Genomic DNA, 13164 nt, shown 5'->3' with positions numbered 1-13164 from the left:
GTAACCGATGTAAAACTGCCATGAGCCTATTGTTTGCTATTTTAGGCCTTTGATAGCCTGTCTGTGGTCCCTACTTTAAATACTCCTCCACTGACAACAATGCTGCCTGTGTATCCATGTAACCGATGTAAAACTGCCTTGAGCCTATTTTTAGGTATTTTAGGCCTAGGTAGCCTGACTGCAGTCCCTAATTCAAGTTGTCCTCAAATGAATAAAGCTAAGCTTCTACCTTCTGCCTCTCATTAACTGCTGTTTTAAAAAAAAAAATGGTGTTTAGGGCCTACTAATGGTTTCTGCCCCTCCCTGGTGTTGTCCTCAACTGAATACAGCTGAGCTTCAACCTTCTGGCTCTCATTAAGTGTTTTTTAAAAAACAAAATGGTGGTTAGGGCCTACTAACGGTTTCTGCCCCTCCCTGGTGTTGTCCTCAACTGTATAAAGCTGAGCTTCAGTCTTTAGGCTTTTGGCCTATAGTAGCAGATATTAAACTGCATTTGGCCTACTAGTGTGGTTGGGCCCTTAAAACAGTGTCTGCTGCTCCTGGGTTTGCTACTCCACTGAACAAAGCAATGCCGCCTGTTTAGTCCTGTTACCAATTTTGAACTGCATTTAGCCCACTTTATTCTTTGGGCCCATATCTGTTTCCCCCTCATCCTGCCCATTGCCCAGCCAGTGATAGATGAGTCTGCTGGTACATTGAACCATAATGCAACATTCCCCGTGCACGCTACACTGCAAGATTGTGACCCTGCTGAAAGTCAGGTCCCCCTTCCCGCATAAAATACCACCTTACACGGGGACAAAGAGGAAGGTGCAGATGAAGGTGCAGGTTCCTTCATCAGGTGGGGGGAGGAATACTCGTTGGCGACGTCACTGCCACAGGGCCCCTCATAGTACGCAAAAGTGTTGCTACCGGTGGGAGGCGCCCCCGAAGTGCAAACACACCGCTGTACTTTGATCGGTGACTACCCAGATAACGGTGCAGCTACGACACTTAAGTAAGCCCACCACGAAGTCCATCCCGACCATCTCCCAGGGCCTGTCTGCCACTGGCAGGGGGTAAAGTAGCCCAGCAGGCCGTTGCCGAGTAGACCGATTCTTGGCGCAGGAGACACAAGCCCGAATATTATCCCCGACGTCACAAGCCATATGCGGCCACCAGTATGTTCTCGCCAGAAGCTCAAATGTCCTCTTGATCCCGAAATGTGTACCCTCCTTGGACAAAGGAGCCCAACAGAGAAACTCCGGTCGCAAATTTGATGGTACAAAAGGCTTGCTCGGGGGAACAGACTCTAGTGAATCCGGAGCCACGGTTCTCAGGCTCTCAGAAGGGACAATAAGCCAAGGCTCCTCCTCCTCTGATGACACTACGGAGCGGGAGAGAGCGTCGGCATGAATGTTCTTCAACCTGGAGAAAAAAGTTAGGGTGAAATGGAACCGGGAGAAGAACAGGGACCATCTGGCCTGGCGAGAATTTTGCCGCTGGGCTGTCTGTTAGTACACAAAATTTTTTTGGTCTGTAAAAACTTTAGGAGGTGTCTCCACTCTGAGAAAGCCAACTTCATGGCTAGCAACTCCCTGTCCACGATGGAATAATTCCTCTCCGCTGGTGAGAAGGTCTTGGAGAAGAAGCAAGGATGCTTCCGACCTTGAGCATCCTTTTGGAAGAGGACTGCTCCAGCACCAACGGATGAGGCATCCACCTCTATTATAAATGCCTTATCTACATCGGGGCGATATAGGATGGGAGCGCTAGCGAAGTGTGACTTAATAGTGAGTAGGGCCTTGGAGACCTCCTCCGACCACAACTTGGGATTTGCTCCCTTCTTGGTGAGGGCAACCAAGGGAGCTACCAAAGATGAGAAGTGTGGGATGAACTGGCGATAGTAATTAATGAACCCCATAAAGCGCTGCACTGCTTTAAGAGAATGGGGTTCTTGCCAGTCCATTACAGCCTGTAGCTTGGCAGGATCCATAGCCAATCCCTGGTCAGAGATGATATAGCCAAGGAAAGGCAAAGACTCCTGCTCAAACACACACTTCAGTTTGCCCGTAAGAGGTCAAAAACTTTGCAAACATCTCTCTGATTGGAGTCAATATCTGGAGAGTAGATGAGAATATCATCCAGATAGACTACGACCGAGGTGGTGAGCATCACCCGGAAGATGTCGTTCACAAAGTCTTGGAAAACGGCTGGGGCATTACAGAGTCTATCAAAGAGCTCAGATATCAAGGGCAAAGGATACTTATTCTTAAGTGATGGCGTTAAGACCCCAGTAGTCTATGCATGGACGTAGTTCTCCCCATATTGACAGCAGCATCAGAGGGGCTAAACGCCCACGATCAATGCTAGCAGGGCGTCACCTCTCATATTGAGTTGACACCCACATTTGATCGTGACGGTGCTTTGTGTGAGCTCATATGATCCCACAGCACTGTACATATATGGCGCATGTTGGGAAGGGGTTAAGAAAGAAGTGTGTAAAGACAGAAGACACAACCTTCAAAGAAATCATGCATTTTGGAAATTAAGAAAAGTAAACACTGAATCAGAAGGCAAACATTTTAATAAAATTCACAATACTAATAACAATACCACACACAATACAATACAACCACTCACCGATTCATCAAACCTACATACTAAAGATGACCTGCTAATAGTTGTTATCACATTTTACTGTCTTTATAAGTATAACAGCAGGTCTAGAATGTTGTCTTTATGTTGTTTTTTATCTATTTTGAAACACTACTGCTTTTGACAGAACAAACTTGACATTTAAGTCTGTCTTAAAATATTGTGCACAGGGCAACAAGCTCAGAGTACAAAACCAGCACTAAAACTACATATAAATTATACAAAAGGAATCAATGAAGAAAGTAATGCAATAAAAGGAACAAATAATGTCATGTCAAATGCATACAGGTTGCTGGGGAGAGGATGTATGCCTACAAAAAAGTGCTGAATGATTGCCCACTGTCCTTAAAAGGTGATGATACCTATGGTGATAATTACAATCAGTTCCTTCTATAAAATCTTGCAATGGCTTTAAAATATAACACATTAAGTAGCAATGAAGAAAGTGTTTAAGTAGGAAAGATGGATATGCTTCTTAGACCAGCTAATTTTCCTTACTGCTCAGTTCACAGATCTGGGGGTATGACCTAGAATAATGGCCCAACAGACGGAACTTGATAACATTTCACCTGAGAAGAGCTGACAAGTGTCCATTCAGTTTTTATTATATATAACAGTAAAGGCATAACAATCATTTCCAAACCATAAAATCTTTGAGATCTCTTAGAGCCACAATTACAAAAAATATATAATTCAAGAAAAGCACATCCAGCCCATGAATGGCAGCGCTTCCCAGGACTCACATTCAAAGATGATATTTCATATTTTTTTATTTCATAACTTAAAATAGAAGAGATACAACGCGTTTCGGATACAGTATATATCCTTCTTCAGGTATCATAAAAACACAGTACAAATCCTACTAGTATAAAATTCAATTACACTTATATATAGTATCAAACCTTTTATCCCAGCCTCAGAAACCTGATTTGGGGTGTGGACCAAGTTCAGGAAAACACCCACTAATTGATACAGCCTTGTTAACATTGATGCAAGAAAGAGAGGAAGGAAAAAAAAAAAAAAAAAAAAAAACTAAGGAAAAAAAAAAAAAAAAACTAAGAAAAAAAAAACCAAAGGGGGAAAAAAAAAAAAAAAAAAAAACCAAAGGGGAAAAAAAAAAAAAAAAAAAAAAGCAACCTTTACACTCTCTCTATAATATCATTCAATCCATTTGGGAATAATGTTCCCAAACGATATATCCAAAACGTTTCTTTCCTGTTTAAAAGAGAATTCCTGTTTGCAACCCCAGAGGGTATCTGCTCCACTGGAGTTACTTTTATGTTAAAAATTTTATTATGTTTAAGTAGCAGATGTCTTGAGAGACTATGTTTTAAAAAGCCGTTTTTTGCTCTATTTCTGTGGCCATTAATGCGGGAGCGCAGTGTCTGTACAGTGCGTCCCACATATTGCAAACCACAGCTGCATGTGATGACATATACAACATGATCACTACTACAGGTGAGTCTTTGTGGGATTTCAAAGACATCACCAGTATTATTGCATTTGATATTTTTAGCTCCATGATCTAGGATCCCACAGGTACAACATTTTTTGGAGTTACATTTGAAAACTCCGGTGCCTTGAAGAACTCCACATAAAGTTTGATCCTTATTTTTATAAATGTTTTTTCTTTTTGAATCCAACTGTTTTTTTAATTTACTGGGGGCCACCAAATTTTTCAAAGTTTTCCCCCTTCTATATGTAATCCCTGGTTTATCAGGGAGATGTTTTCCCAAGACAGGGTCACGCTTCAAGATATACCAATATTTAGAAAGCACAGTTCTTATGACTTTATTTCCCCTATTGAATGTTGTCACAAAATTCAATTTCCAGCGATCATCACTTTTTTCCTTACCAGTAGTCAAAGTATCCCCCTTCCTGGTTTTTCCTTTTAAACATTCCTCCTGTGTTTTTATTTTGTTGTCCCTATATGCACCATTTATCAAATTTTTCGGGTATCTTTTTTCCTTAAATTTTCTTTTTAAAATTTTAGACTGAGCTACATAATCAGATTCTCTCGTACAATTCTTTCTGATGCGATAAAATTGGCTGTGGGGTATATTAACCTTCCACTTCTTGTAATGTGCACTATTGAAATCTAAAAAGCCATTTGAATCCACTTTTTTGAAGTGGGATTTCGTGATGATTTTTTTCCCACTATGGCTGATCTCTAAATCAAGAAATACCATTTTTTCTTTATTAATTTGTGATGTAAACGTAATCCCCCAGGTGTTATTATTGAGCTCCTTTATTAATTGTGCCGCTTCCTCCTCTGTCCCCTTCCATATGATAATCAGATCATCTATGAAGCGCTTATAAAGCTTTATTTTGTCATAGAAAACAGGCTTAGAAAGTGGCGATGAGGACTCGAATCGCCCCATGAATAAGTTTGCGAAACTTGGCGCGACCCGAGTCCCCATCGCGGTGCCGAGCAACTGTAAGTACAGTACGCCTTCAAAAATGAACACATTGTGTTCAAGAATGAATTTCAGACCCTTTAGCAGAAAATCTCTTTGTTCGGGGAGCATATCTGTCTTTGCTAAATAAAAACTCACCGCATTTACCCCTATTTCGTGATCTATGTTGGAATATAATGAATTTACATCCAATGAGATAAAGGAATAGTTATCTTCCCATTCAATATCCCTCAGTTCCTCGATTAATTGTGTGGAATCTCTCAAATATGAAGGAAGAGACTTTACTAGATCTTGTAGAAACAAGTCAATATAATGAGAAAGATGACAAGTTAAAGACCCTATTCCTGATATTATTGGTCTGCCAGGTGGTTTTTCACAGTTCTTATGCACTTTTGGTAAATGATAAAATAACGCCATGGTTGGCGCAGGATTTGATAAAAACCTTTTTTCTGTTTTATTGAGAATGTTCCTCTCATAGGCTTCCTTAATCATATGGTGATAGTCCCGAACAAAGGATTGTGTAGGATCTTCTTTTAGAATTTTGTAATATCTCATGTCAGACAATATGTTCAAAGCTTCCTCAATATAGTCAGATCTGTTTTGCACAACTACTCCCCCCCCTTTATCAGCCTGCCTTATTACTATGTCTGTATTTTGTCTCAAATCCTCCAATGCTATTTTTTCTCTTTTAGAGATATTGTTCTCCTTTTTTATCTTATTTTTTCCAATTCCATGCTTTTGGATTGTATGTTTATTATTATTATTTTCCCATTTCCTAAATTCTTCAGATACTAATGAAAAAAAAGTGTCTATATTTGGTCCTCTGTGTTGATGAGGATTAAATAGAGATTTTGGGTGTACCTCCTTGTGGATATATTCCCTTTCTTTGTTTGTCTCTATTGGGATCAATATTTCTTTTGCATCCCCAATGTCCCCATTTTTTTCGTTCAACAAGAAATGCCTTTTAAGAGTGAGTTTGCGAGTGTACGCATTTAAATCGAGAAAAAGATCAAATGCATTCATATCTTGAGCAGGGCAGAAGTTTAGTCCCCTACTTAAAATTTCCATTTCTGAGGAGGATAAAATATGGGATGATAAATTAAATATTTTAACCAGAGGCGGATTTAGTTGTTTATTAGTTTCAGGGTTGCTTGTTTTTTTACATATTCTCAGATTTCTATTAGATCCCTTTCCTCTTTTTCCTCTTCCTCTACTTTTCTTTTTTTGGATCTTGATATTACCGTTGGTGCGAAGTAATTTGTAATAGGATTCTTTTGTATTGGACTTAAAATTTGAGCTGTTTGTGAAGAACTGATTAGTGGTGGTAAAATTATTTCTGAAGCGCTTGGACGTGTGGGACCTATCTCTAAAAAAGAGATGTTGGATATTACTGAGGATGGTGATGGAGTGGGCGCTTGTAATACTGTGGTAAATGTAGATGAGGATTCCGTGTGATCATGGATAGTTAGTTCATTTATATCAAATTCAACATTGGAAATTTCCAACCTGTGGGAAGCAGTAGGAATTTCCAATGGGGGAAGTCCAGGATTAGGGAGAGGTAATGTTGGAGCATTTTTCATTATAATGATCCTGGGCTCTAATGGAATGTTTTTTTCAATGGGTGGAGGTTTTTTCTTCTTTGCATTTTTATTAAATATGGTGTGAATGTTCTCGGGGGTAGACGTATTTAGAGGTAATTTAATTTGAGATATAGTTGTTTCAATATCATGTATATTTTTTATATTTGAATTAATTATAGTCCTTGTTTGTTTTAAACCTAATTCCTGTGGGACCCGGACTTCTGTTCTTAAATTACCAGGATTGTTCTTTGTTGGTTCATTGATACCTATCAGGTTTTTATTCCTGATTGGTTCCTTTGACATTGGTTTGGTTTTAACAGTATCCCTACGAAATTTTTTTATTTTTACATCTACCAGATCATTTTCAAATACTTTGAGTTTCCTAGTAATGTCATCGTTCACCAAATTAAAAAAATGTAAACTTTTAAAATTTTCAAGTTCAAGTAATTTCCTTTCACAAATCATTGCAGCTTTACTGGCTAGCTCAGAACGTTTTTCCACTAACAAACTCATAAGACTATAAGAACAATCATTTAAAATATTATTCCAATTATTGGTAAAATTACTGTCATCTGGAAAAGTACTATTAAAATGTATCTTCAAACCATTTGGAACAATTTTTTGATGAATACAAATACCTAGAAATTCTGCATCAATCTGATGTCTTATTTCCATCTTCATATGTTTTTCAAAGTCCAAAAAAAGACCAGTGATGGTCCTTTTTGTCTCAATATCAATCACAGGTTCAGTACAAGAATTATCCAACCTTGTATTAGTCATGTTCTTAATGGATGATAACAGCTCCTTTCTCCTCTCAATTCTGTTATTATAATACTCCATTTTCACTCCAGGCTGCTCGCTCCCCTTTGTTGTCTGAGGTGTCGATCTTCAACCGATTAGGAAGAACTCCTTTCGGTAACAATATACAAAAAAACCCTGTTTGGGAAAGAAGAACAGACAAATCGCGGCGCCCTAAGTGCGTAAACACAATATTATAGTCTTTAAAGGGTGCACAATTTTATGCACTCACCTGATAAAAGACTGAAATGGCTTTAAATTATGTATCCTCAGAATTCCCTCTGAGATACTTTTCAATATACAGGGCTTGCAGCTTGCCTCGGGTGGATCCAAGTGAAAGAGCCAGAGTAAGGCTCACACAGGATGAGTAATTCAAGAAAAGCACATCCAGCCCATGAATGGCAGCACTTCCCAGGACTCACATTCAAAGATGATATTTCATATTTTTTTATTTCATAACTTAAAATAGAAGAGATACAACGCGTTTCGGATACAGTATATATCCTTCTTCAGGTATCATAAAAACACAGTACAAATCCTACTAGTATAAAATTCAATTACACTTATATATAGTATCAAACCTTTTATCCCAGCCTCAGAAACTTGATTTGGGGTGTGGACCAAGTTCAGGAAAACACCCACTAATTGATACAGCCTTGTTAACATTGATGCAAGAAAGAGAGGAAGGAAAAAAAAAAAAAAAAACTAAGAAAAAAAAAAAAAAACCTAAGAAAAAAAAACCAAAGGGGAAAAAAAAAAAAAAAACCAAACCAAAAAAAAAACTCATCAACACAGAGGACCAAATATAGACACTTTTTTTTCATTAGTATCTGAAGAATTTAGGAAATGGGAAAATAATAATAATAAACATACAATCCAAAAGCATGGAATTGGAAAAAATAAGATAAAAAAGGAGAACAATATCTCTAAAAGAGAAAAAATAGCATTGGAGGATTTGAGACAAAATACAGACATAGTAATAAGGCAGGCTGATAAAGGGGGGGGAGTAGTTGTGCAAAACAGATCTGACTATATTGAGGAAGCTTTGAACATATTGTCTGACATGAGATATTACAAAATTCTAAAAGAAGATCCTACACAATCCTTTGTTCGGGACTATCACCATATGATTAAGGAAGCCTATGAGAGGAACATTCTCAATAAAACAGAAAAAAGGTTTTTATCAAATCCTGCGCCAACCATGGCGTTATTTTATCATTTACCAAAAGTGCATAAGAACTGTGAAAAACCACCTGGCAGACCAATAATATCAGGAATAGGGTCTTTAACTTGTCATCTTTCTCATTATATTGACTTGTTTCTACAAGATCTAGTAAAGTCTCTTCCTTCATATTTGAGAGATTCCACACAATTAATCGAGGAACTGAGGGATATTGAATGGGAAGATAACTATTCCTTTATCTCATTGGATGTAAATTCATTATATTCCAACATAGATCACGAAATAGGGGTAAATGCGGTGAGTTTTTATTTAGCAAAGACAGATATGCTCCCCGAACAAAGAGATTTTCTGCTAAAGGGTCTGAAATTCATTCTTGAACACAATGTGTTCATTTTTGAAGGCGTACTGTACTTACAGTTGCTCGGCACCGCGATGGGGACTCGGGTCGCGCCAAGTTTCGCAAACTTATTCATGGGGCGATTCGAGTCCTCATCGCCACTTTCTAAGCCTGTTTTCTATGACAAAATAAAGCTTTATAAGCGCTTCATAGATGATCTGATTATCATATGGAAGGGGACAGAGGAGGAAGCGGCACAATTAATAAAGGAGCTCAATAATAACACCTGGGGGATTACGTTTACATCACAAATTAATAAAGAAAAAATGGTATTTCTTGATTTAGAGATCAGCCATAGTGGGAAAAAAATCATCACGAAATCCCACTTCAAAAAAGTGGATTCAAATGGCTTTTTAGATTTCAATAGTGCACATTACAAGAAGTGGAAGGTTAATATACCCCACAGCCAATTTTATCGCATCAGAAAGAATTGTACGAGAGAATCTGATTATGTAGCTCAGTCTAAAATTTTAAAAAGAAAATTTAAGGAAAAAAGATACCCGAAAAATTTGATAAATGGTGCATATAGGGACAACAAAATAAAAACACAGGAGGAATGTTTAAAAGGAAAAACCAGGAAGGGGGATACTTTGACTACTGGTAAGGAAAAAAGTGATGATCGCTGGAAATTGAATTTTGTGACAACATTCAATAGGGGAAATAAAGTCATAAGAACTGTGCTTTCTAAATATTGGTATATCTTGAAGCGTGACCCTGTCTTGGGAAAACATCTCCCTGATAAACCAGGGATTACATATAGAAGGGGGAAAACTTTGAAAAGTTGGTGGCCCCCAGTAAATTAAAAAAACAGTTGGATTCAAAAAGAAAAAACATTTATAAAAATAAGGATCAAACTTTATGTGGAGTTCTTCAAGGCACCGGAGTTTTCAAATGTAACTCCAAAAAATGTTGTACCTGTGGGATCCTAGATCATGGAGCTAAAAATATCAAATGCAATAATACTGGTGATGTCTTTGAAATCCCACAAAGACTCACCTGTAGTAGTGATCATGTTGTATATGTCATCACATGCAGCTGTGGTTTGCAATATGTGGGACGCACTGTACAGACACTGCGCTCCCGCATTAATGGCCACAGAAATAGAGCAAAAAACGGCTTTTTAAAACATAGTCTCTCAAGACATCTGCTACTTAAACATAATAAAATTTTTAACATAAAAGTAACTCCAGTGGAGCAGATACCCTCTGGGGTTGCAAACAGGAATTCTCTTTTAAACAGGAAAGAAACGTTCTGGATATATCGTTTGGGAACATTATTTCCAAATGGATTGAATGATATTATAGAGAGAGTGTAAAGGTTTCTTTTTTTTTTTTTTTTTTCCCCTTTGGTTTTTTTTTTTTTTTTTTTTTTTTCCCCCCCTTTGTTTTTTTTTTCTTAGTTTTTTTTTTTTTTTTCCTTAGGTTTTTTTTTTTTTTTCCTTCCTCTCTTTCTTGCATCAATGTTAACAAGGCTGTATCAATTAGTGGGTGTTTTCCTGAACTTGGTCCACACCCCAAATCAAGTTTCTGAGGCTGGGATAAAAGGTTTGATACTATATATAAGTGTAATTGAATTTTATACTAGTAGGATTTGTACTGTGTTTTTATGATACCTGAAGAAGGATATATACTGTATCCGAAACGCGTTGTATCTCTTCTATTTTAAGTTATGAAATAAAAAAATATGAAATATCATCTTTGAATGTGAGTCCTGGGAAGCGCTGCCATTCATGGGCTGGATGTGCTTTTCTTGAATTACTCATCCTGTGTGAGCCTTACTCTGGCTCTTTCACTTGGATCCACCCGAGGCAAGCTGCAAGCCCTGTATATTGAAAAGTATCTCAGAGGGAATTCTGAGGATACATAATTTAAAGCCATTTCAGTCTTTTATCAGGTGAGTGCATAAAATTGTGCACCCTTTAAAGACTATAATATTGTGTTTACGCACTTAGGGCGCCGCGATTTGTCTGTTCTTCTTTCCCAAACAGGGTTTTTTTGTATAAAAAATATATAATGTGACTCATTAGAAACACATATATAAGACACTTTATAAGCGTGTCCCGAGGAACACTCCGGTATAAAACATCAGAAAATATAAAAATAAGTATTTTGCTTATAAAAAAGAAAATACTGGAGAGATATCAAATGCAGACATTTTAACATTAAAAACAAAAACACATACAACAAAAAACTGGTACAGTACAAAAATTGGCCACCAGCTACAAAAACTTTCTCCTGCAAGTAGTTAACTGAAAGGTTTTTTTCAGTTGAAAACACAGATATGGCATCCACCGAGTGTTGTCCTGTCGCGTCTTCTTTATATTATTGCCAAGAAGCTGCAACTGAATAAAGCTGTGCTTCAACCTTATGGCTTTCGGCCTATAGTATCAGATATTAAACTGCATTTGGCCTTCAACTTTGGTTCCGGCCTACTAACGGTGTCTGCCCCTGCCTGGTGTTGTCCTCAACTGAATAAAGCTGAGCTTCCACCTTCTGGCTCTGATTAACTGCTGTTTTTTTAAAAATTGGCTGTTCCGGCCTACTAACAGTGTCTGCCCCTGCCTGGTGTTGTCCTCAACTGAATAAAGCTGAGCTTCCACCTTCTGGCTCTGATTAACTGCTGTTTTTTTAAAAATTGGCTGTTCCGGCCTACTAACGGTGTCTGCCCCTGCCTGGTGTTGTCCTCAACTGAATAAAGCTGAGCTTCCACCTTCTGGCTCTGATTAACTGCTGTTTTTTTAAAAATTGGCTGTTCCGGCCTACTAACGGTGTCTGCCCCTCCCTGGTGTTGTCCTCAACTGAACAAAGCTGAGCTTCCACATTCTGGCTTTCGGCCTATACTATCAGATATTAAACTGCATTTGGCCTACTAGTGTGGTTAGGCCCTTGAAACAGTGTCTGCTGCTCTTGGGTTTGCTACTCCACTGAACAAAGCAATGCCGCCTGTTTAGTCCTGTTACCAATTTTGAACTGCATTTAGCCTACTTTATTCTTTGGCCCTATATCTGTTTCCTCCTCATCCTGCCCATTGCCCAGCCACTGCTAGATGAGTCTGCTGGTACATTGCCCTAGACCACTACATTCCCCTTGTACTCTACACAGCCAGATTCTGACCCTGCTGAAAGTAAGGTTCCCCTTCCCGCATGTTATACCACCTTACACAGGGACAAAGAGGAAGGTGCAGATGAAAGTGCAGGTTCCTTCATCAGGTGGGGGGGGCATACTCGTTGGTGACGTCACTGGCACAGGGCCCCTCAGAGTACGCAAAAGTGTCGCTGCTGGTGGGAGGCGCCCCCGCCATGCAAACACACCGCCGTACTTTGAGGGGCCCTGTGCCAGTGCCAATGCGAACGAGTGGGCCCCCATGCTTGCTCAGGATCACAGCACTTGCAACGTTGAAATACTTACCTCTCCCTGCTCCACCACCGTGACGTAGTCCGCATTTCCTGGGCCCACGAAAAACTTGAGCCAGCCCTACTCCCCCCACAACTTTAGCCAAATGACCCCCAATTTCCTATGCCCAACTATTATTATAAAGTTAATTAAGATTGACAAGCTTCAGAAACAAGAATGGATGTTTTTGGCATTAAAATGGGCACTGTAGGTGTTTTCCTGGCCTCCACTCACTGCCGACTATGCTTCCCCATTGACTTGCATTGGGTTTCGTGTTTTGGTCGATCCCCGACTTTTAGCGATAATCGGCCGACTGCACTCGACTCGACTCTGGACAAAGTCGGGTTTCAAAAAACCCGACTCGATCTTAAAAAAATGAAAGTCGCTCAACCCTACTCGGGACATTATTAAATGCAAAGTGGGCACTTATTGTTATAGGGGAACGCAGGTTACTGTGACTGTCAAAGGGGCTCACAGGACAGGATATTACTTTCTAGGGGGCAAAATATGGGCACTGTTTTCTAGGGCACTTGCACCCGGCATTGCTATATTATAGAGGGGTGTCTTAGAATTTAGAGGGCACAGAGAATCACACAGCAGTGGCAGTAATAGGGACACATACGGCAGCAGCGGCTCAGTATTGGACTATCAGGGGCAGTAATAAGGACACATATGGCAGCATCAGCTCAGTACTGGGGTATCAGGGGCACTAATAGGGACACATACGGCAGCAGAGGCTCAGTATTGAGGTATCAGGTGC

This window comes from Ranitomeya variabilis, chromosome 6, assembly GCF_051348905.1.
Source record: "Ranitomeya variabilis isolate aRanVar5 chromosome 6, aRanVar5.hap1, whole genome shotgun sequence".
Classification (NCBI taxonomy): domain Eukaryota; kingdom Metazoa; phylum Chordata; class Amphibia; order Anura; family Dendrobatidae; genus Ranitomeya; species Ranitomeya variabilis.
This window is presented reverse-complemented; position numbering follows the sequence as displayed.